The 25,447-nt window shown below is 51.7% G+C and overlaps 1 protein-coding gene across 1 annotated transcript in view; it reads left to right on the top strand.

Annotated features, from left to right (window-relative positions):
* LOC121274148 (lysine-specific demethylase 6B-like) overlaps positions 1–25,447 on the top strand; it is an 82,999-nt gene that overhangs the window by 43,984 nt on the left and 13,568 nt on the right. Inside the window, exon 2 of the mRNA XM_041181328.1 lies at positions 11,833–12,117. The gene's annotated coding sequence lies outside the window, so the exon portion shown is untranslated. The remainder of the gene's footprint in view (positions 1–11,832; positions 12,118–25,447) is intronic.

Here is a 25,447-nt window from a genome sequence, read left to right as displayed (position 1 = left end):
GTACGCCTCTCTCTGTCCGTCCTCAGCCCCCCTCTTTCTCCACCTTGTGCCCCTCTCTTTCACTGTCCTGTACCCCTCTCTCTGCCATGTACCCATCTCTCTCTCTGTCTCTTTGCCCTGTACTCCTCTCTCTCAACATCATCTATCCTTCTCTCTCTCTCTCTGCCCCCTGTACTCTCTCTCTCCGCCTTGTACCCCCTCTCTCCACCCTCTAACCCATCTCTCTCTCTCTCCACACCCTGTACCCATCTCTCTCTCTCTCTTCATCCTGTACCCCTCTCTCTGTCTGCCCTCTACCTATCTCTCTCTCCCTCTCCACCCCGTTCCTCTCTCTCTGCCCTCTACCCATCTCTCTCTCTCTCTCCTCCCACACTGAACCCCTCTCTCTCCGCTCCCTACCCATCTCTTTCTCTCTCCGCCCTGTATCCAACTCTTTCTCTTTCTCCATCCCCTATACTTTCTCTCTCTCTGTCCCCTGTACTTTCTCTCGCTCTTTCTGCTGTATACCCCTCTACCCACCTCTCTTTCTCTCTGCTCCCTGTACTCTCACTCTCTCCCTGCCCCTGACCCCCACCTCCCTATCTCTCTCTCCCTTTGCCCCTAATATTCCTCTCTTTATCTCTCTCCCCCTCTCTCTCTCTCCCCCCATCTCTTTATCTCTCTCTCTCCCACCTCTCTCTCTTTCTCTCTCTCCCCCCTTTTTATCTGCACCCCCCAACCACTGATGTTGATCTGTAGGGAAGGCACACTCACTGGTGTCTGGAACTATGTTCCAATGAATGTTGGCACCTTCGGAGAATAGGGGCAATTGGAAATCCCTCCCCTGTGGAGAGTGTCAGACATCGGTCTTGGGCCTACCAGTCTCATGGCAACACCATGGTACCTCACGGCCGCTTGATGCGGGTATAGGATTATGGCCTGGAATCCCTTTTCTCTGTCAAGTCGCATCCTGAATTTTCCTGTTGGCCCACAGAAAGGGGTGGCAGCCATTTTTTGTGCCACAAGACAGGCAGTGGCCAGTTAACCTGTGCTTTCGTCTGATGGATTAATGTTAGCCAGGACACCAGGAGCACGGCCTGCTCATCTTTCAGAAGCACTCCTCTCTGAGTCGGAAAGATGTCGGTTCAACTCTCGAGGGAGTAAAAACAGAAAATGCTGGAAAAGCCCAACTGTTCTGTCAGCACCTGTGGAAAGAGAAACAGAGTTAATGTTACGACTCTTCAAAGGAGAGTCATACGGACTCGAAATGTTAACTCTGTTTATCCCTCCACAGGTGCTGCCAGACCTGCTGAGTTTTTCCAGCGCTGTCTGTTTTTATTTCAGATTTCTAGCATCCACAGTATCTTGATTTCTTCAGAGTAACGGGGGAGTACGGCATGGAGCGAGGCCCTGTCTGCCCACTCAGGTAGCTGTGAAAAATCTTATGCTTTTATGAAGCTGCCTGACGTGTATGCATAATTACTCTTTTTTGTATAATTTGTTATGAAAGTTAGAGAAACTTATGTAAAAGATCCCATGGTCACTATTGAAAGGAGAGCCAGGGTAGGGTGAGTTCTCCCCGGTATCCTGGGGCCAATGTTAATCTCACAAACCAACATCACTTAAATAAAAAGCAGATTATCATCATATTTATTGCATTTCTGTTTGTGGGATCTTGCTGTATGTAAATTGGCGACATTACAGTAATGACTACGTTCTTTCATTGGCTGTGAAGGGCTTTTGCATGCCCCAGGGTGTTAAAAGGCGCTATACAAATGCAAGTATTTGTATCGCTGCCCTCAGCCAGTGAGGTGACAGACTGTAGCCAGTGAGGGTGAGAGTGCGAGCTCGGCGTCCATGTGGTGCTCTCCACGTTGTTTGTTTTCTGTTTTGTGTGCCTGCGTGAGCGGCGTCTCTTCATGACATTAGGAATTGTGGTCGGGGAGATTTAAGAATCAGATTAAGTGCACGAATTTGATGATGAGTGTGATTGACAGGAAATGGCAGAGAGTTTATTAATACAGAGAGTCTGCTGAGGGAATTAGAGAATGGAGAATGTGGCTCACAGCTTTGCATGTTTATCAATGAGGTCCTTTAGTGGGTCATGATTAGAATGGAATGCAGCAATGATTCTCCTTCCTTCCAATGCTTCTTTTGGATGGGACCTTCAGTATTCACTCCCTCCACCCCTGATGCACAGTAGCAGCAGTGTGTATCATCTACAAGATGCACTGCAGGAATTCACCAAGCTCCTTAGAGAGCATCTTCCAAACCCATGACCACTACCATCTAGAAGGACAAGGGCAGCAGACATATGGGAACACCACCTGGAAGTTCCCCTCCAAGCCACTCACCACCTGGAAGTTCCCCTGCAAGCCACTCACCATCCTGACTTGGAAATATATCGCGTTCCTTCACTGTCGCTGGGTCAAAATCCTGGAACTCCCTCCTTAACAGCACTGTGGGTGTGCCTACACCACATGGACTGCAGCGGTTCAAGAAGGCAGCTCACCACCACCTTCTCAAGGGGCAATTAGGGATGGGCAATAAATGCTGGGCCTAGCCAGCGACACCCACATTGCGTGAACGAATAACTTGAAAAAAAAATTGAGGGCCCCCCCGCCTCATCCCTCAAATCTCAGGTGCCTGGAGAAGATTCTGTGAAATTATTCTGGAGGAAAGTTCTCCCCGGTGTCCTAGACCAATATTTATCCAACAGCCAGAATCTCTTTTATAAAAAAAAACAAAAGAACTGGGTCATTATCATATTGCTGTTTGTGGGATCTTGCCATGCCCAAATCAGCTGCTGTTTTTCCTACATTCCAAAATTGACTATACTTCATAAAAGTGTTTCATTGGCTGTGGGGAGCTTTGGGACATCATAAGGTGGTGAAAGTTGCTGAGGAAGCAGGAGGGAGGCCGTTCAGCCCCTCAAGCCTGCTGTCCCATTCAATCAAACTATGGCTGACCTGTTCCTCAGTTGCATTTGCTCAGCATTAAAAAACATCTCTGGATGATGACCTTAAAAGTTTCAGCTGACCCCCAGAATTTGCTGCCTGTTTGAAGAGAGAGTTTGAGATTTGCTCTCCCCTTGGAGTGCTTACCAATATCACGGGAGTTTATGGCTTTTCATTTCTCTCTCTCTCTTTCGAGAAATTAGTCTCTCTATATACTGGGCCCCCACCTTTTACAATCTCTTCATTATTTCAAAGCCTCCACCCCCTGCCATTTTAAACTCCGCCATCATTGACATTGAACTGCGATGACTGGACGCAGGCCCTGTGGGTCAGACTAAACCCAGCCCTCCAGCACTCATTGGGGAAGGAGGGAGTTTAAACTTGGGACCCTTACAGATTGCTGATGACGCTAGATTTAATGCTTTATCTGTTGAGGTCCACCTCCAGATGACCTTTAATGCTGTTGTTACAGATACTTACTATCTGATTGTTAAGATTGTTGGTATTGGGTATAATCAGTGAGGTGGTGGGTAGTTTCTGTCTCACCTCCCACACCCCCAGTGCCAGATCTGCCACACTTCACTCGAGGCTAATTGCCAGAGAAAAGATTTCAAGTTTGGGTGGGGAGGGGGGATGTGGGAAAGGTGACAGTGGCAGGGATATGCTTAGTGATTATATGGAACCACTCAGAGCTTTATCCACTTGGGGTGGAGGGGGTGGGGGGGCAGCAGTGGGTTGTTTGGAGTGATATACCCAGGGTAGCAACACTTCATGACTGTGTGAGAGCCTCCGAGTCAGCTGTAAGCCCCTCAGTGCATCCTACTGCACAGCACTGAGGGCAGTTCCCCTCTTGCTCAGTCTCTCATGGTCATCTCTCTTTCACTCCCTCCTCCCTCTCTCCCCTCTTTCTCTCTCGCTCTCCCCTAGCTTCTCTCCCACTCTCCCTCTCCCCTCTCTCCCTTTCCCCCTATCTCCCTCCCCCCCTCGCTCTCCTCACTCTCTCTTTCTCCTCCCTCTTTCTCTCCTCCCACTCCTTCTCTCTGTCTGGTGTTTAGCCCCTCCTTTTCAATGCATTAATGTTTCTGGGCTGGAGGATAAACACAAAGCAGTTGAGAGCCCTCATGTCTGTGATGGTCAGTCAGAGGCTCCCTCTCTCTCGCTGTCTCAGCTCAGCTCTTAGTGTGGACAGGGAAATCCCCATGGGACCGGCAAAGAGGTAAATACAGGAGGCGGGGTGGGGGTGAACAGTAGCTGAGCCGATCCCTGGACACTGGAGCCCGTTGGATGGGGGTATGATTACTGCGGGTTAGGCGATGTGTATCACAGACATTTGCAGCAGTTGAGGTTTTACGTTTCTCACTGACTCATTGCTCAGTCTGTACACTGATAGTTAAAAACTGAAAAAATAGAGCTTAGCATTTAATGGCATGGCAATAGGACATTGAATATAATGCATTCAGCACTTTAGAATAGAGTCCTTATGACACAGGAGGACATTCAGCCTATTGAGTCCATGCTGCTCTCTGGATTCCAATCCAGTCAGTTCCATTCCCCTGCTCTACCCCTGTAGCTGGGCAAGTTTATTTCCCTCAAGTGTCCATCCAATCCCCTTTTGAAATCATTCATCGTCTCTGCTTCCACCCCCCTCGGGGGCAGCAGTTCCAGGTCATCACCACTCGCTGCGTAAAAAAGCTCTTCCTCACATCCCCACAGTGCCCAAAACCTTAAATCTGTGTCCCTGAGTCCTTGTACCATCAGCCAGTGGGAACAGCTTTTCTTTGTCTACCTTATCTAACCCTGTCATCATCTCGTACACCTCGATCAAATCTCCCCTCAACCTCCTTTGCTCCAAAGAGAACAACCCCAGCTTCCCCAACCCTAACCTTGGAGCTAAAATCCCTCACCCTTGGATCCATTCTGGTAAATCTCCTCCGCACCCTCTCAAGGAGCCTCACATCCTCCCTAAAGTGCAGTGACCAGAACTGGACACAGTACTCTAGTTGGGGCCTAACCCCGAACTTTTGAGTAGATGTCCCAAAGCTTTTCACAGCCAGTACTTTTTGAAAGGCAGTAACTGTTGTACGGAAGGAAACGGAACAGTTTTGCATCTTGGATCTTCCCAATAAATGAGGTTATCTGCGTCTTTTTTTAGCGATGTTGATTGAAGGATAAGCATCATCCTCAGGGCAATGAATGCAGGCCAATTAGGAGGGAGATGCACGTGGACTCGAGAATGCTCCCCCCCGTCCCCCAGCCCAGTCAGCTGTGTTTATCCTCCTCAGACAGGTGAGTGCTGTGGAGACCCCAGTGACTTCCAAAAGGAGAGACACTGATTGGAACAGACTCCCTCCCCCCGACCACTGTCACTTCCCAACCCTCCCCCTGGGACGGGAGCTGTTCCAGAAGCTTCAAGGTGAGGCTGGAGGATTGAGGCTATTGTTTGAAATAGGATGGGTGCCCCCATCTGTGCTGTTCTCCTCTAAGTGAAGGCCTGCCAAGGATACCCTAGCTACCTGTACAATCCAGTAACTACCTCCCTTCACCCTGCCCTTCGCTAGCACCTGACACAATGCCCTCCCCAGTCACATAGCCCTTGGTTGTGTCCATTCTGACACGATGTGAGAGCTCTCTCTGAGTGGTATGCACAGCTCTGGTCTCCACTACAAGATGGATATCGAGGTACTGGACAAGATTTACATAACATGATATCAGAACTGAGAGGTTATAACTATCAGGAAAGATTGAACAGGCTGGGCCTCTTTTCTCTCGATATGAGAAGGCCGAGGGATGACCTGATACAGATCTTTAAAATTCTGAAGGGGTTTTGATGGGGTAGACGTAGAGAAGATGTTTTCACCTTTGTGGGGGGACCAGAACTCGGGGCCATCGATCCTAGTCAGTCCCTAAGAGATCCAATGGGGAATTCAGGAGAAACTCCTTTACCCAGAGGGTGGGAAGAACGTGGAACTCACTCCCACAGGGAGTGGTCGAGGTGAATAGTATCGATACATTTAAGGAGAAGCTGGATAACCACATGAGGGAGAAAAGATTAGAAGGATATGTTGATAGGAGGAGATGAAGAGGGTGGTGGGAGGAGGCTCGTGTGGAGCAGAAACACCAGCACAGAGCAGATGGGCCGAATGGCCTGCTTCTGTGCTGTTAAGTTTTGTGATGACTGACTTGGCAACTCTGATGCCTTAAGATTCATCAGCACTTCCAGTGGGAACGGGAGAGCAGTCAGAAGATTGAAAAATGAAGCAACTGAAAACGTGTTCTAGTGATTCAGAGGACACACTGTCCCCAAGCTGGTTTCTCTACCTCCCCCTCTCCCACCCCCTCAGCCAGCCTGTGCTCCTGATTCATCCCCTGAAAGATGAACTCACGCTCAGTTTGCAGAGATTTCCGACTGTGAGCGTCTTCTTTCTTTATCGGTTTAATTTTGGACTAATCCTTGGTTTATTCCCAACCCCCTCCCACCCCCTCGGGTGTTTCCATGCCAGCTGATAAATAAAACACTGCATTTTGCCTAGTACGCCTTTAGCAATCTTTTTGTTTCTGTCTCTTTGTTTGTCGAGTTGTGCCAGCTCTGTGTCAGTGACGATTGTAAGGCGTTGAGTAATCAGTGTGCGATAATGTTGACACAGTACTCTACACCTCAGGATGTTGGTCATGTCTGCCTCATCAAGTCCGACTGGTTGGGATCTGCCCTCAGTACTAAGCTGCTCAAAAGCAGTCAGGAGCAGTGCCCACAGGATGTGTGTACGGGCTGCCTCCAAAAGACTGATGAATATCTCATTCTCCACTCCTCTCCAAACCCACCTCTTCTTTGTTCCCCAAATGTTTAATAGTTACAGCCTGCACAAAGGCTGAGATTCGACAGATATTATAACTCCAAGCAACCGGCCCAGCAAATGCTGCCGGGTACTGTCAGATTGTGGGGAAGCCTGATGTATAGGCCGCAGAAGAACATAAATAGTCCACAGATCATCTCTCTGTCCCCGCCTTCTCGTTCTGGGCTCCACCCCTCCTCTATCTCTCTCTCTCTCGCTCTCTCCCCCTCTCCCCCTTCTCTCTCTCCCTCTCTCCTCTTCCCCACTCCCTCTCTCTGTCTCTGCGTCTCTCTCTCTCTTTGTTTCTCACCCCTTGAACTCTCTCCCCCCCGCGCTCGCTCTCCCCACCCAGTGCGCTCTCTCCCTCCGTGCAATCTCTCTTCCCCCCATGTGCTCTCTCCCCCCACTGTGCGCTCTCTCCCCCCGCCGTGCGCACTCTCCCCCCCGTGCGCTCTCTCTCCACCCCCCCATGCACTCTCTCTCCACCCCCCGTGCGCTCTCTCTCCACCCCACCATGTGCTCTCTCTCCACCCCCCCGTGCGCTCTCACTCCACCCCCCCGTGCGCTCTCTCCACCCCCCGTGCGCTCTCTCTCCCCCCCGTGCGCTCTCTCTCCCCCCTGTCCGCTCTCTCTCCCCCCCCGTGCACTCTCTCTCCCCCCCGTGCGCTCTCTCTCCACCCCCTCATGCTCTCTCTCTCCCTTCACACGTTCTCTGCCTCCGCGCGCTCTCTCCCTCTGTGCGCTCTCTCTGCGCGCTCTCTCCCACACGCTCTCTCCCCTCCACGCGCGCTTTCCCCTCCGCGCGCTCCCTTTCCCACACGCTCCCTTTCCCACACACTCCCACCCCCTGTGTGCCGCCTCTCCCCCGCGCTCCCTCCCCCGATGCGCCCCCTCCCTCTGCATGCCCCCTCTTCCCTGCCAACTCATCTCGTCCACGTGCCCCCCGCCTTACATGCCCCCTACCTCGCATGCCCCCTCCCCCTGTGCGCTCTCTGCACCCCCCATGTCTTCTCTGTCCCACTGTGTGCTCTCTCCCTCTCCCTCTCCCTCTCTCCCTTTCCCTTCCCTCTCTATCCTTCCCTCCCCTCTCTATCTCTTTCCCTTCCCTCCCCTCTTTCCCATTCCCTCTCCCTGTCCCATCTCTCTGTCTCTCTCTCTCTTTTCCCTTCCCTCCCCTCTCTACCATTCCTTCTCCTCTCTCTCCCTCCCCTTCTCTGTCTCTCTCTCTCTTCTATTCCCTCCCCTCTCTCCCATTCCCTCTCCTCTCTCCCTGTTCCTCCCCTCCCACTCTCACCCTACTCCCTCTCTCCTTCCTCCCCTCTCTCTGTCGCCCTCCCCTCTCTCTCTCCTCCCTTCCCCCCTCCCTCCCTCCTCTCTCTCCCCCCCCATCTCTCTCGCTTGTCATTCTCTCTGTCCGGTCACTCTTTTTGTCGTGCCTCTGTCTTATGCTCAGTTTTCTCACTCTGTCTGTCGTGCCTGTCCTGTTATGTGTCACTACTGTGTGCGTGTATTTCTCCTGCTCTGTCATGTCTCTCGCTCCCTTTCTCTTTCACTGACACAGTGCTGCTTCGCCGTTCTGTGTGTTGGCGTCTGTGTAGGTTTGTTAGTGTTCTGCATTCCTCAGCCTGCGTCATGGCCTTGTGGGGGTGGCAGCGTTTTATGCTGCAGCACCCCACCACCCCATCAACCACCCCCCCACCCCCCAGTCACTGACTCAGTCCTTCTCCACCTCTCAGCCTTTTACTCACTCCTTCTCTCTGTACTCCTTGGCTCTGTAACACTGACTCAGGTCTGTCCCTGGACTCTGTTGCTTGTTAACCACCCACCCCCCCCCCACTTTAGGATTTATTAACCCTGTGAATCGTTGTGCACAGCTCCTGCTGCAGACTGAGATCCTATTTCCATGCGAATAGCTCCTTTGCTGTTGCCATGGACACGAGCTATTGTGATCTGAACCTAAAAGGTGGGCTTTCCAAAATATTCTGAAATATTCTGGAGGCGATTGGAAAAACAGGATTCATTTTGCAGGGACTGGTCTGAGATGGTTTGTCCTGTTTTCCTGCCCCCTTGCTGCCCCACTCAAGGTTCCAACTCTCATTGGGGTAGAAATCAGTTAGTCTCTGTTGTGAAGGAGTTTCATGGGGTACACATGGGGAATAATTGGGGGAGGGAGAGACTAAAACTAGGGTGAGGGTGAGAGACTAAAACTAATGGTAGCTGTGGGATCTTTCATGTCCATCAGACCGGGCCTCAGTTCAACGTCTCATCTGAAAGACTCCACCTCTGACAATACAGTGATCCCCCAGTACTGCACTTGGAGTGTTAGCCTGAATTATCGAAATTGGAGTGGGACTTGAACCTAGGACTCAGGAGAAAGTCCTACCTACAAGCACAGTTTACTGAGCTGATACTCCAAGATGTGTGTATGTGCGTGTGTGTGACTGGATTGGTACTGGCTGGAGATGGAGAAGACTGGGACAGTGAAGATTAATGATAACCATCATCTTTGAGAGCTTCATGTCAACAGCAGTTAGAACAGCCACTGTGAATGCTGGAAAGGCTGTAAACAAATCCAGGAGCTGGGTTCAAATCCAGCCAAGACTCTGGCATCAAAGTCTCCTGTGTCTCTACATAAAACCAGTAGCCCACCAGCCGCAGTAGAGCAAATGATCAGTGTGAGGAATAGGAAAGATACTACTGTGGTGCAGTAGGAGGTGCTGTTAGTCAGGGAGAGTCCAGAGGGAGCATTGGTCTCTATTTTACGACTGGTGAAAAAAATAAGGCTTGTTTCATGGCAGAACCATGAGGTATGTTACAATTGATCTTGGTTGGGAGGGATTCAGTGACCTGTGACTCCCCCCCACACCCACATTTCCTGACAGTCCGATGTGATTCCTGCCTTAGTCGAATACCCTGCTGATGCACTGGAACAATGGAGGGGAGGAAGTTGCTTCACATATGTGCAGTAATGCCTGACTTGTGAGTGTCACTGTTTGTGGGGCTCTGAGCTTTCTGTACTCTGACCCTGTTTCGGTTTTGAGCACTGTCCTTTTAAGAGACTGCCGGTACACGCTATCGCATTGGGTAGAGTTTTAATTTTTCATCATGCGCTGGCATGCATATTTGACGGCATGATGAATTCCGCCATCAAATCCCCAAGTTGTAAATATTTCTTGGGTTGGGTAAATGTTACACCTTTTTCTGCCCTCTGTACCACACAGTACCCAATCTGCCCCCGCCCTCCTGACATGCGAGTGATCAGAATTGGGTGGATAGATTATTTTTAAAATGACTTTTCCAGCAAAGGTCTGATTTCCAAATGAACACAGTTTGTAAAATATCAAATAGTGGGGTCAAAAATCTTCAACAATGAACATGTGAGAGACCACTGGGGTTGGGGGCAATGGGGGTGGAGAGAGAGAAGCACAGGTGGAGGGGGGGGAGAGACTGAGAAAGAGAGAGAGAGAGGCAGGGGGAGCCAGAGAAAGAGAGAGAGGAGGCAGGGAGAGACAGAGAAAGAGAGAGGGGGGCAGGCAGAGAAAGAGAGAGAGGGAGGCAGGGGGAGAGAGACAAAGAGAGAGAGAGAGAGGGGGAGGCAGGGGGAGAGACAGAGAGAGAGGGAGGCAAGGGGAGAGAGACAAAGAGAGAGAAAGAAAGGGGGGAGGCAGGGGGAGAGACAGAGAGAGAGGGAGGCAAGGGGAGAGAGACAAAGAGAGAGAAAGAAAGGGGGGAGGCAGGGGGAGAGACAGAGAGAGAGAGGGAGGCAAGGGGAGAGGGACAGAGAGAGAGAGATGCAGACAGGGAAAGGAGGCAGAGATTACATACACGCACACCTATTCCCACACAATTACAATTCAAGAACCTTCTCCTGCAAGGAGAGGGACATTACCACTTTAAGAGCCCTTTAACTGAGAAATGAGGGAATCCCAGCTGTGACGTGTAAGTGGGTGGTGTCCCTCTGACGTCGTCTTGTGTGTGATTGTGTGGGGGAGGGGGGCTGGCCAGGACTTTTTTGAAATGATTTTAAATTTCTTTGTGTTTGAGAGAGAGAGACTCTGAGAAAGTGTTTAATCCACCCTGTGATGAATCACTGAGCAGGAGGAAAGGAAGAAAGGGCAATATGAGCTTCTGAAGCAGTCAGTGAAGGCAGCAGTCAGAGCAAGTTCGAGACACAACCAGGGCACTCTTTGTAGCTTCAGTTTTTGTTTTATTCAAAGTTTCTCGTTTCAAAAAAAAGTCATTTTGGTGAAACGGAACCAAGTTGGAGTGTATCTGAACGATTACGGCTCTCTCTCTCTTTGTGTTACAAGAACTCTGGAATCCTTGGGTATGTGAAAAAGTGAAACTGTTGTTTCTGAAGTCGAGAGGTTGTAACCAGTCAGCAAGGGGAGAAGTGTCTCAGTTTCCTTTGTCACATTCTGTCTGTTTCGAGTCAGTTTCACTGTTTGTGTGTCAGTTTCTCTGTGACACGTGTGTCTAATTGGATACAATGAAACATTATCCCCCTTAATGTAGCAAATATTTGGTAACATTTTAACATCTTTATGTTTTGGAATGAAATGTACAGCTTAATTCTAATGTCCTTTCTTTCATTTTAAAAGATTTTCAGCAAATTCTCTGCCTCTGTCTCTATCTGTCTGTTTCTCTCCCTCCGTGTCTCTCTCTCTGCCTCTGTGTCTGTTTCTCTCTCTCTGTGTGTGTCTCTCTCTCTCTGCCTCTGTCTCTGTGTGTCTGTCTGTTTCTCTCTCACCATGTCTCTCTTTCTCTCTATCTGCCTCTGTCTGTGTGTGTGTGTCTGTCTCTCTCTCTCCCTCCCTGTGTCTCTCTGTCTGTCTGTCTTACTCTGTCAGTCTGTCTGGCTCTGTCTGCCTGTTTCTGTGTCTTTCTCTGTCTGTCTGTCTTTCTCTGCTTCTGTCTGTCTCTGTTTTTCTCTCTTTCTTCTTCCCTGTCTGTCTCTTTCTCTCTCTCTCTCTCTTTGTCTGACTCTGTTATCCTTCTCTGTCTGTCTGTCTCTCTTTCCCTCTCTGTCTCTTTGTCTAATTATATTGTTTTATATGTTTCATCAGGTGCGGTGTGTTTGAGCTCTTGGAATCCTTCGGAAAATCTACCTTGGGAGAATTTGCTCTCTTTTTGAACGTCCTCTTCCCTCCCCTCCCTTTGCTCATCCACGTGAATCCCTGTTGGACACACAAGGAGAGACTGTTCACTGGAGGAAGTTGCCTTTTCCCAATTGTGTGGGTGTTTTTTTTTGCGTTTGGAACCTCCGGATTTTGATGTAAACACAGGGCAAAGTGAGAGGGAGCATCTCACAGGGACAGATATGTCTGCAGGCAAGCCATTTAATTGTCAGGGTAAGTGCACCTTGTACTTTTTAACAAATAGCTGGATCTAGCAGAGGTGGGGGAGGGTAATTCTGGGCAAATTAAAGAGACCAGAGAGTGACTTCTAAAAGCAGAAATGTCCTTTGGCATTGACCAGTGGGACCCACTACAGCATTTGCATGTCGATGAGAGGGTATTATGGAGCGTAATTGTCAGTAGTGATGAATTTCTTTTTAAACTCTATTTTGCCAATTCTACCATTTTTTAAGAAAAGCAATCCTCCCTCCCCCTTGGCAGTTCCCCAGCAGTGTCACAGCCCCAGAGTACATGCTGAGTATGGTGATCTGTATCCCCAGTACATACTGAGAATTGGCAGATTGGAATCTCCCAGTGACGCTCGGGTTAGGGGATGGCCCTGAGTTCCATGGCAAATCACATGGATAAATTCAGTCTGTAGTAGCCGTAACTCTGAGCTATCACTAAGTGTGTGAGAGAGTGGGTTGAGTGTTAAGCTGCAGTAAGAGTGCAGTTTTTATTGTAAGCTTAACAGTCTTTTGTTTCCTTCCCACACACAATCTCTCTCTCGTGGCTCTGGTGTGCCAGTGCACGCACTTGCGCTCCCTCTCCCCCTCCCTCTCCCCCTCCCTCTCCCCCTCCCTCTCCCCCTCCCACTCACATTCCCTCTCACTTGCTCTTGCCTTCCCACTCTCGCTCTACCTCTCTCTCTTTCGCGCTCTCTCTCTCTCACTCACTCACACACACCCCTAGTTTAGCACCAGCCTTCTCTCACCATGGGCCCACTCTTTCTCTCTTGTACTTTCTCACACCCTTTCTCTCACTCTCTTACTCTTTCTCTTACTCTCCCTCTTCATTTTGCGTTCCCTCCTGTGCTCCCTCCCATGATTTCCCTCTCTTGCACATGGCCCACTCTTTCGCTCCCTCCCACTGTCTCTGTCTCATATTACATGATACTCCCATCTCACGCGGCCCCCTTTCGCATGGTCCCCCCATCTCGCATGGCTCCTCTCATGTTCCCTCTCTTGCACCCGTGCGTGCAAGTCCTTTCTCTCACACGCGCATAGCCCCCTCTCTCCAGCATATGTGAGGCCCTTGTCTCCTGCACGCGGCCCTTCTCGCCCATGCGCGGCACCTAATCTCTCCCGCATGTGGCCCCTCTCTCCCGTGCGGTATCTCTCTCTCTCGCGCAAGGCACCTCTCTCCCGTGTGGTATCTCTCTCTCTCGCGCAAGGCACCTCTCTCCCGTGTGGTATCTCTCTCTCTCGCGCAAGGCACCTCTCTCCCGTGTGGTATCTCTCTCTCTCGCGCAAGGCACCTCTCTCCTGTGTGGTATCTCTCTCTCTTGTGCAAGGCACCTCTTTCTCTCTTATGCGCTGCCCCGCTCTCCCCTCTCGCTCCCGGCCCCGCTCTCCTTCCCTCTCACGCCCGGCCCCGCTCTCCTTCCCTCTCATGCCCGGCCCCGCTCTCCCCTCTCACGCCTGGCCCCGCTCTCCCCTCTCACGCCTGGCCCCGCTCTCCTTCCCTCTCACGCCCGGCCCCGCTCTCCTTCCCTCTCACGCCCGGCCCCGCTCTCCCCTCTCACGCCTGGCCCCGCTCTCCCCTCTCACGCCCGGCCCCGCTCTCCTTCCCTCTCACGCCTGGCCCCGCTCTCCCCTCTCGCTCCCGGCCCCGCTCTCCCCTCACTTGCCCGGCCCCGCTCTCCCCTCTCACGCCCGGCCCCGCTCTCCCCTCTCACGCCTGGCCCCGCTCTCCCCTCTCACGCCCGGCCCCGCTCTCCCCTCTCACGCCCGGCCCCGCTCTCCCCTCTCACGCCCGGCCCCGCTCTCCCCTCTCACGCCCGGCCCCGCTCTCCCCTCTCACGCCCGGCCCCGCTCTCCCCTCTCACGCCTGGCCCCGCTCTCCCCTCTCACGCCCGGCCCCGCTCTCCTTCCCTCTCACGCCTGGCCCCGCTCTCCCCTCTCACGCCCGGCCCCGCTCTCCCCTCTCATGCCCGGCCCCGCTCTCCTTCCCTCTTACACTCGGCCGCGTTCTCCTTCCCTCTCACACTCGGCCGCGTTCTCCTTCCCTCTCACACTCGGCCGCGTTCTCCTTCCCGCTCGCTCCCGGCCCCGCTCTCCCCTCTCGCTCCCGGCCCCGCTCTCCCCTCACTTGCCCGGCCCCGCTCTCCCCTCACTTGCCCGGCCCCGCTCTCCTTCCCTCTCACACTCGGCCGCGTTCTCCTTCCCTCTCGCTCCCGGCCCTGCTCTCCTCCCCTCTCGCTCCCGGCCCCCCTCTCTCTCTTATGCATGGCCCCTCTCGCACTCGCCCTTTGCCCCAGTTGTCATGACCGATGTAGTTGGTAAAGCTGAGTTATTTAAAAATCCCAGATAGAAACTTTAAGCAACTGTCATAATCTATAATTTTAAGCCTTATGTTTGAGATGTGACTCTAAATTCAGGAATCAGACCACCAGTTCTCAAGATTATACATTAAACTAAATGGAACATTTTATTAATTTACACAGGTTTATATATATATATACACACATGGCTTCAAATTACTACTATCATAACTTTTAACAAATTTCTCTCTCTCTCTCGTGCGCACAGCCCCTCTTTTTGCCTGCTCTTTCGGTCTCCCTCTCTCTCTCTCACATGCCCAGAGCCACTTTTCTCTCTCCCTCAAACATGCACTCCCCCTCTCCCTCTCTTCCCCTTTCCCCCAGCCCCTCTCTCTCTTCCTTTCCCTTCCTGTTACACTTGCCTGCTCTCCCATCCTCTCGCTTTCCTTTGCTCCTCCCTGCGGAGTTACACATGTTTGCATGTTTTATTTATCAGAATTCTATCTCAGCCACTGTTTCTTTCTCCTTGGGAGGTGAAGTCTCTCCTTATCTCTGTTGGAACGTCCTGTAACTGCTGTGGGGGGCGTGGGGCGGGGGTGCTGGTGGTTGTGGGGGACGCAGTGGCGAAGCACCATCGTCGAGGTGTCACCAAATTTTGCTACCTGTTGCTACTGGTCCTTCAGGAAAGAGGTCCCCATGACCAGGAGGAGATGAAACCACCTCTGTGGTGGCCTTGAGGCCTAGTGAAGGGTAAGAAGCCTGGGACTAGATTAGGGTGAGGGCCTGCTGAAAGTGAGGGAATTGGGTGGTCTCAGGAAAGTTGCAAAAGTGGAAAGTGATTACTTGCCCAGCTGTAAACCTTGCGGATTATTCAACAACATGAGGCATCATAGCTGGGACAGGTGCTGCCCTCATGAGCAACCTGAAGTGCTGGGCGTGTGTGTTTGGACTGTTTTCCCTCTCTCCTAGCCCAGGAGATGCTGTTGAGAAGCTGGAAGGTCTCAACGGTTGCTGTCATTTGTCGTGTCTGTTCCATTTTCCCACCTTCTGCTCTTACCCCACCACCCCAACTAAAACTAGTCGGCTCAGCGCAGTCTGAGGGCAAAACATCCCCCCCTCCACCCACTCACCCAATCCCCACTCCTTCACCTGTTGTCCGAATTATAACAGATGCATTTTTCCCTGTGGAGACTGTTAGTGTGGCCAACAGGCTGGCCCTGCGATTGGATCCAGTTTCTGATCACTCACACCCAGGACAGTCCAAAATGTTTCACAGCTAATCACTCATGTTTTGAAGTGGAGTCAGAATTGTAATGTAAGAAACACAGCAGCCTACATGTGCACAGCGAGATCCCGCAAACAGCAATGTGAGAATCAGTTTTTGTGATGTTGGCTGAGGGATATAAACTTGCCAGGACACCAGGGAGAATCCCGGGAGAATTTTGCCCCACACCCCTACCCCGCTCCCAGGTCACCGGGGAGAATTCTCCCCCAGCACCCCTCAGCTGCTCTTCTTCCAAATAGTGGTCGTGGAATCTGAGAAGGCAGATGCTGCCCTCAGTTTAACATCTCAACTGAAAGACTCCAACAGTGCACCACTTGCTCAGTACTGACGCTCCAACAGTGCAGCACCCACTCAGTACTGACCCTCTGGCAGTGCAGCACTCCCTCAGTACTGACCCTCTGGCAGTGCAGCACCCACTCAGTACTGACCCTCTGGCAGTGCAGCACCCACTCAGTACTGACCCTCTGACAGTGCAGCACCCAGTCAGTACTGACCCTCTGACAGTGCAGCACTCCCTCAGTACTGACCCTCTGACAGTGCAGCGCTCCCTCAGTATAGACCCTCTGACAATGCAGCACTCCCTCAGTACTGACCCTCTGACAGTGCAACGCTCCCTCAGTATAGACCCTCTGACAGTGCAGTGCTCCCTCAGTATAGATCCTCTGACCGTGCAGCGCTCCCTCAATACAGACCCTCTGACAGTGCAGCACTCCCTCAGTACAGACCCTCTGACAGTGCAGCACTCCGTCAGTACTGACCCTCTGACAGTGCAGCACTCCCTCAGTACTGACCCTCTGACAGTGCAGCACTCCCTCAGTACAGACCCTCTGACAGTGCAGCACTCCCTCAGTACTGACCCTCTGACAGTGCAGCACTCCCTCAGTACAGACCCTCTGACAGTGCAGCACTCCCTCAGTACTGACCCTCTGACAGTGCAGCACTCCCTCAGACCTGACCCTCTGACAGTGCAGCACTGCCTCAGTACTGACCCTCCGACAGTGCTGCACTCCCTCAGTACTGACCCTCTGACAGTGCAGCACTCCCTCAGTACAGACCCTCTGACAGTGCAGCACTCCGTCAGTACTGACCCTCTGACAGTGCAGCACTCCCTCAGTACTGACGCTCTGACAGTGCAGCACTCCCTCAGTACAGACCCTCTGACAGTGCAGCACTCCCTCAGTACTGACCCTCTGACAGTGCAGCACTCCCTCAGTACAGACCCTTTGACAGTGCAGCGCTCCCTCAGTACTGGCACTGGGACTGGATTAGTGGCTCAAGTCTCTGGAGTGGGGACTTGAACCCACAACTGTGTAATTCAGAGGGGAGGGGCAGAGTGTGAGGTACTGAGTTCCAGCACATCTTAGCATCGATTAAAATAGCGGAGAGTGCAGCTGGGAATTGGGGGTGAGGAGAAACAGAAATGAGCCTTGAGGAAGGATTAGAGGGAGATAAACCAGGGAGGGGGAGTGGAAGGTTCCGGACAATCGGAATTTGGCCCCTTGTGGAATTGTTTGCAGGAAGTTCCTTTTAAAAAGGGAAAGCTTCTGTCACCATGGAGAGCTGTGGGAGGCATCAAGAGGAAACAAGCTGCAAAAAAATGTGAATCTTCATCAGATAAAATCATCTTTTTTTAAAGCCAAGCAGTGGTAGCAAGTGGAGAAAGTACAGTCAAGAGAGATTGAAAGGACTGTTGGACCTGACACTCGGGCACGCTCTCTCTTTGTCTTATTGCTCAGAGGGGAGGTGGCTGGGGGACGGTGGTCAGTAGGCTGGCGGGAGGGGGTGGTCCATGGTGGGGATATTGGCGGGGTGGGGGGTTCAGCGGGACGGGATGTCGGCTGGGGAATCAGCAGGGTTGTCAGCTGGGGGGTCAGCGGGAGGGGATGGCGGTGGGGCAAGGGGGTTGGCAGCGGTTTGGTGGATCGGTTGGAGGGTGAGGTTTGAAGCTCCAGATTGTAAGGTTGTTTCCCAGAGACATTACTGCCACTGATTGCCCTTTAAATCTCAGTTCTGACCTCATTGCTGTGATGTGGGCCTGGGTGGGTAGGGGGAGGGGGTGGGAAAGGGAGGGGGTCTGCAGTGTGAGGAGGGTGGATGACTTTGCCCTGATGATTCGCTCACAGGCCCTGTCGTCAGGAACAGACGGGCTGAGTCAAAGACAGCCTTCAACAGCACCCAGACTGTCAGCTTTAACCCCTAACCTGCCAGGGAAGATGCGTAGCATCTCTCTCTCTCCCCCCCTTCCCCTCTTCCCCCCTCCCTCTCCCTCTTCCCCCCTCCCTCTTCCCCCTCCCCTCCCCCTCCCTCTCCCTCTTCCCTCTCTCCCTCCTCTCTCTCACCCCCTCTCTCTCTCCCTGTCCCTCTCTCTCTACCCCCTCTCTCTTCCCTCTCTCACCCCCCCCTCTCTGCCCCATCTCTCCCCTCCTCTCCCCTCCCCCTCTCCCTCTCTCTCTCTCTCCCTCTCCCTTCCCCCTCTATCTCTCTCTCTCACCTCTCCGCCTCTGTCCCTCCCCCTCCCCTCTGCCTCTCTCCCTCTATTTCTCCCTTTCCCTCTTCCCCCTCACCCCCTTTCTCTTTCTGTCTCCCTCTTCTCCCCCTCTTCCCCCCTCCCCCCTTCCCCTCTCCCCCTCTCTCCTCTCTCTCTCTCCGCCTCACTGCTTCCCCCTCCCCTCTCTATCTGCCTCTCTCCCTCTATTTCTCCCTTTCCCTCTTCCCCCTCACCCCTTCTCTCTCTCTGTCTGTCTCCCTCTTCTCCCCCGCTCTTCCTCTTCCCCTCCCCCTCTTCTCTCCCCTCTCCCCCTCTTCCCCCCTCCCCTCTCTCTCCCCCCTCCCCTCCCTTCTCTCTCTCCCCCTCCCCACTCTCCCCCTCCCCTCTCTATCTGCCTCTCTCCCTCTATTTCTCCCTTTCCCTCTTCTCCCTTGCCCCTCTCTGTCTGTCTCCCTATTCCTCCTCTCTTCCTCCTTCCTCCCTCCCCCTCCCTCTCTCAGGATGCCCTTGGCCCCACCCCGCACTGAACCGCTCCCCCAGTGCACAACATCATCAAACTCGCCAGCATACATCTGCGTGTGAACTTTAACCTTTTTTGTGTATTTTTTTGATATGGGTAAATGCAGGGAGTGAGGATTGTTTGAATGTTTTAACCTTGGTCAGTAAACACTGAAACATTTAGTAAATATACACGGCGTCAGCTGGCTTTCTCCATATTGCAGGAGTATTTGTGTGTGAGACACTTTCGATTAAAATCAGTGACTCTGAATGCAGCCATGTCACCATAACTGAAGCTGTGGCTTGTCAATTAACCAGCCATGTTTCTCATCTCAATCCCGACAGCTTCCTGGCCACTTAACCTAAAGCCAATTTGATATTTCCACATTAATTTAAAAAAAAGCTGAATTCACCATGTTCAAAGCACAATGGTGAAATCTGAACTCCTGCAGCTAATCCAGTAACATCATTACTGTGGGGTACAGGACTACAATATAACCAGTGCAGGTTAACTGGAGTTTAATTAGTCAGTTCCAGCTGTTAAACACCAATCTCTGCCCCTCCTAGCACTGACTGCAAACCCTGGACTGGTCACTGAGAATAAACAGGCTGTAACTATATACTGATAGTATCGTGATCTGTCCTGGGCCAAAGGATTAAGTTGCTAAGTGCCTTCTGACCTATGGCTATAGTAAGATGCCCCAAAATGCTTCACAAGAACAGTTATCAAACAAACTCTGACGCCGAGCCACAGAAGGAGATACTGGGGACAGGTGACTGAGAGCTCGGTCAGGGAGGTGGGTTTTAAGGATCATCTTAAAGGAGGAGAAAGAGGTGGAGAGGTTTAGGGAGGGAATTCCAGAGTTTAGGTCCCAGGCAGCTGAAGGCATGGCCACCAGGTGGAGCGATGGGAAGTGGGGGACACTCAAGAGGATGGAATTGGAGGAGCACAGAGATCTTGGAGGGATGTGGGGGGCTGCAGGAGGTTACAGAGATAGGGAGGGTTATAGGGCCTGGAGGAGGTTACAGAGATAGGGAGGGTTGTAGGGGCTGGAGGAGGTTACAGAGATAGGGAGGGTTGTAGGGGTTGGAGGAGGTTGCAGAGATAGGGAGTGTTGTAGGGGCTGGAGGAGGTTGCAGAGATAGGGAGGGTTGTAGGGGCTGGAGGAGGTTGCAGAGATAGGGAGGGTTGTAGGGGCTGGAGGAGGTTACAGTGAGAGGGAGGGATCTGAACATGAGGGTGAGTGTTTTAAACTGAAGATGTTGCTAGACCTGGGCCAGTGTAGATCAGTGGAAAATCAGGGAATGGGATCCTGGCAGGATGATTCACTTCACAAATTGGGAATTAAGGTAACAGGGAGGGGTGGGAGATGCACCAGGACTGGGCTGACTTGTGCTGACTCAGTTTAGATCTGAGGACAGACTCCTGTCCTTTGGTAGGGGATTGGGGGCAGGAGAGGGGGCGGGCTGGGCCTTGGGCCTTTTTTATTGGAAGCACTCAACACCATTGATTCCTCCTCCTTAAAGGCACAGGAACATCCATGAAGTGGTATTGACACATACAGCTTCGGCAAACCGCCTGCTGTGACTGTGATGAGTCAGGATGTGCCAGGACTTTGTGTAAAGTTGGGCCTTGTGAGCTCTTTGCCGTGTAGTTAAGACTATCCAGACATATAATTTAAAACCCTGCCCTGAGGTGATGTCTGGAGTGAGCAGTGCAGTGAATTACTGGTTAATTTAATGTCTGCAGCAAAATGAGCAATTTTTTTCCACAGTGTGTTACTGGGACATGGGTGCCCTGTCTCAAACTGAGGGGGAAAGGGAATTCTGAAGACTTTATCTGAATAAAACAAGATAGATAAAAATATTTGATGTGAGGTAACTTTTTAAGGGTGAGGAGGAAAGGAACCACTTTTGGTGGATGGGCAGGGGTGGTAGGAACTGAGGCAGTAGGCTGAATAGGCTAGGAATGAGAGCCAGCAAAGGGATGAATAACCACCTCCTGCCCTGTTAGATTCCAGGGTTCATGTTGTGTTGAGGTCAATGGCAGCACGGGAACAATTTGACAGGGATTGAGCGAATTTCACATCTGCAGTTTGACGGCACGTAGACACATGGCATGGAGGCCACTTCCATTGTGCTTTCTCCCCACACAAACTGCCAGGAGGATGGTGGCTTTGACTCAATACTTGGAAAGACAGTGGTATCCTGGGCAACAGGACTCTGGCAATACCCTGGTGGGGTGGCAGGGACTACACTGGGTTGCGGGGGGGGCGGTGGGGTGGTGGTGCGGTGCAGAGACGCACACTGGGGTGTCAGGGGGTTGCAGGGACACACACCCTGGCTGAGATTGGAAGGCTTTCTGAAATGGAAATTAGTCGATACCTTGGCAGTTTGACCAAAACCCTGGATTTATATAGCACCTTTAACAAAGCTGCATCTCTCAGGATGTTTCACAGGTGCGACTATCAGACAGAATTGGACATCAAGACACGTGAGGAGATATTCGGGACAGACGACCAAAGCTCATTCAAAGAAGTCACTTTAAGAAGTGTCTTGAAGGTGGAGGGAGAGGGAGAGAGGTTAAGGGAGGGAATCCCAGAGCTTAGGGCCCCAGGCAGCTAAAGGCACGACCACCAATGGTGGAGCAATGGAATCTGGGGATGTTTGAGAGGCAATTACAAATAATACTCAATTGTAGATGTTTAAATTCTCTCTTGCTTTGACTCCAACAGCAGAATGAGGATAATTGAGAATTTTCCTGTTACCAGCTGAGGTTTGAAATGTGTCTTAGGGACATGCAAAGCGCCCCCCACCCCAACCCACCCCCACCCTGCCTTTGTCTTTCCATTCCATCAGAAAGGTTTATGACCCCCCCGCCAACACCCCACCCACAGCCCCGTGACTGAGGCCGCAGATTTCCGCCACGCTACGTTTTTTTCTAAAGATTACTCCCCGCGTATATAATTGTTCCGTAGGAAGTCACAGGCAGAAGAGGAAACAGGTCCTGTGTGTGTATATTATGCTGCCTTCCTGTCAGTCTCACAGTTACGTCCGCATCTACAAATAGAGCTGCAATATCCTGCCACCTCTATCTTACACTCCAGGCTCCCACTCTAACAGTCTGTTTCTCAACTTCCATTCCATGTTTCTTATCTGTTTGGTTTCATTTTGAACTTTCTGTAAGGGTCACTGGCTGGCAATGGAGTTGCTGAAAAATCTGTTAACAAAAAGCAAATGACTAGAGACAGCCTGTGTTACTTGACTGTATCTCTACTGATGTTAATCCAGCTCCCTCACACTGTCACTCAGTAACCACTCCCCCCCAGTGCCCTGTGTTATTGACTGTATCTCTACTGATGTTAATCCAGCTCCCTCACACTGTCACTCAGTAACGCCTCTCACCCCAGCGCCCTGTGTTACTGACTGTATCTCTACTGATGTTAATCCAGCTCCCTCACACTGTCAGTCAGTAACCCCTCACCCCCAGTGCCCTGTGTTACTGACTGTATCTCTACTGATGTTAATCCAGCTCCCTCACACTGTCACTCAGTAACCCCTCTCATCCCAGCGCCCTGTGTTACTGACTGTATCTCTACTGATAATCCAGCTCCCTCACACTGTCACTCAGTAACCTCTCCCCCCAGCGCCCTGTGTTACTGGCTGTGTCTCTACTGATGTTAATCCATCTCCCTCACACTGTCACTCAGTAACCCCTCTCCCCCCAGCGCCTTGTGTTACTGACTGTGTCTCTACTGATGTTAATCCATCTCCCTCACACTGTCACTCAGTAACCCCTTTCCCCCCAGCACCCTGTGTTACTGACTGTATCTCTACTGATGTTAATCCAGCTCCCTCACACTGTCACTCAGTAATCCCTCTCACCCCAGCGCCCTGTGTTACTGACTGTATCTCTACTGATGTTAATCCAACTCCCTCACACTGTCACTCAGTAACTCATTCCGACAGAGTTGTTGATTTTGCTCCATTCATTATTAAATGTGCTTTTAATTTTGAGCAGTGGCTTGTGTGTCAGGTGATATGTGATTGCTCCGTACATTTACCTGCAGTACAGGAAAGAAAAGGATGTTCAGTTCCATAGCATCTTTCACTATCTCTGCATGTTCTAAAGCGCTGTTTGAAGTGTTGTCACATGGATCTGTACACAGCAAGATCCCACAAAGAGTGCTGTGGTAATGACTGGAGAATCTGCTTTAGTGATGCTGCTCGAAGGGGAAATCTTGGCCCAGGACATCTGGGAGGGTCAGTACTGACGAAGTGCTGCACTTTCGGAGTGTCACTACTGAGGGAGTATTGCAGTGTTGGAGGGTCAGTACTGAGGGAGTGCTGCACTGTCAGAGGGTCTGTACTGAGGGAGTGCTGCACTGTCAGAGGGTCAGTACTGAGGGAGTGCTGCACTGTCAGAGGGTCAGTACTGAGGGAGTGGTGCACTGTCAGAGGGTCAGTACTGAGGGAGTGGTGTACTGTCAGAGGGTCAGTACTGAGGGAGCGCTGCATTGTTGGAGGTCAGTACTGAGGGAGTGCTGGGAGTGCTGCACTGTCAGAGGGTCTATACTGAGGGAGTATTGCAGTGTCAGAGAGTCAGTACTGAGGGAGTGCTGCACTGTTGGAGGGAGAGGGGCGGGGGGAGTTTTGCTCCAAGTGAAATCTTTTGCCTCAACTGGTGCCAACAAACTGCGTTTTGGCCTGTGGGATCCTGCTGTGCACAAAATCAGCCCTGCCTCAACTATGTGGTGACAGCTTTTTTTAATTCTTTCACGGGATGTGGGTATTGTTGGCTAGGCCAGCATTTATTGCCCATCCCTAACTGCCCTTGAGAAGGTGGTGGTGAGCTGCCTTCTTGAACCGCTGCAGTCCATGTGGTGTAGGTACATCCACAGGGCAGTTATGAAGGGAGTTCCAGGATTTTGACCCAGCGACAGTGAAGGAACGGCGATATATTTCCAAGTCAGGATGGTGAGTGACTTGGGGGGAACTTCCAGGTTGTGGTGTTCCCATGTGTCTGCAACTTGAAGAAAGGTGGTAAATCCGACTATGGTAACTGTAGAGGAATCTCCCTGCTGTTGGCCACAGGGAGGGTCATCACAAGACTCCTCCTCAATCACCTTCTCCCTGTGGCTGAAGAACTGCTCCCAGAGTCGCAATGCTGATTCTGCCCACTAAGGCACAATGGACATGACCTTCACCGCACGGCAACTGCAAAAGAAATGCAGAGAACAGCACTAACCCTTATACATGGCCTTCTTTGACCTCACAAAAGCCCTCAATACTGTCAACTGCCAAGGATTATGGAGCATCCTCCTCCATCTCAGCTGCCATTAAAAGTTTGTCACCATCCTCCGCCTGCTCCACGATGGCATACAAGCTGTGATGCTGACCAACAGATCCACCACAGACCCAAACCATGCTTGGACTGGGGTCAAGCAAGGCTGTATCATTGCACCGAAGTTCTTCTCGATCTTCCTTGCTGCAACACTCCCTGCTGGAGTGGAGCTAAGCTACAGAACAAACGGGAATCTGTTCAACCTCTGCTGCCTGCAGGCCAGATCCAAGGTCATCCCATCCTCCGTTATTGAACTACCGCACACACGGAGGCCGAACTCCAAGCCATCGTCAACACCTTCACCAAGGCGTACGAGAGCATAGGCCTTACATTAAACATCCGTAAGACAAAGACCCTCTACCAGCTTGCCCCCTCCACACTGCACTACTCCATGGTTATCAAAATCCCCGATGAGGCCTTGGATAATGTGGACCACTTTCCACACCTTGGGAGCCTATTGTCAACAAGGACCTCAAACCTTTCACCAAGCTCACATCTGCATAGCAGTAGTAATACCCGCCCTCCTATATGGCTCAGAGATGTAGACTATGTACAGCAAGCACCTCAAAACTCTGGAGAAGTACCACCAGAGTTGCCTCTGCAAGATCCTGCAAATCCATTAGCAGGATAGGCGCACCAATGTCAGTGTTCTCACTCAGGCCAACATCCCCAGCATTGAAGCATTGACCACACTCGATCAGCTCTGCTGGGTGGGCCACATCATCCACATGCCTGACGCGAGACTCCTGAAACAAGGGCTCTATTTGGAGCTTCGACATGGCAAGCAAGCCCAAGGAGGGCAGAGGAAACACTTCAAGGACACCCTCAAAGCCTCCTTGAAAAAGTACAACTTCCCCACCAACATCTGGGAATCCCTGGCCCAAGACTGCCCAAAGCATCCGGGAAGGAGCTGAACACCTTGAGTCTCATCACGAAGGGCTAGCTGAAGCCAAGCGTCGACAGCAAAAGGAGCGCGTGGCAACCCGGTCACCCCCCCTCCCCAGCCTGTCCCCCTACCACCATTTGCCCCCCACATGTGACAGACTGTCGGTCACGCATTGGATTCTTCAGTCACCTGAGAACTCATTTTTAGTGTGGAAGCAAGTCATCCTCAACACCGAGAGACAGCCTAAGAAGAAAGAAGCTAACCTTGTCCTTCTCGATGGTAGTGGTTGTGGATTTAGAAGGTGCTGTCTAAGGAGCGCTGGTGAATGCCTGCAGTGCATCTTGTAGTTGGTACATTGCTGCCACTGTGTGTCGGTGGTGGAGGGAGTGAATGTTTGTGGATGGGGTGCCAATCAAATGGGCTGATTTGTCCTGGACAGTGTCCAGCTTCTTCAACGTTGTTGTAGCCACACTCTCCTTTAGGATGCAGTCTGCAGTGGGAGGGGTTCACAAGAACATCAA

The sequence above is a fragment of the Carcharodon carcharias genome (assembly GCF_017639515.1).
Source record: "Carcharodon carcharias isolate sCarCar2 chromosome 33 unlocalized genomic scaffold, sCarCar2.pri SUPER_33_unloc_1, whole genome shotgun sequence".
Lineage (NCBI taxonomy): Eukaryota > Metazoa > Chordata > Chondrichthyes > Lamniformes > Lamnidae > Carcharodon > Carcharodon carcharias.
This window is presented reverse-complemented; position numbering and strand designations above follow the sequence as displayed.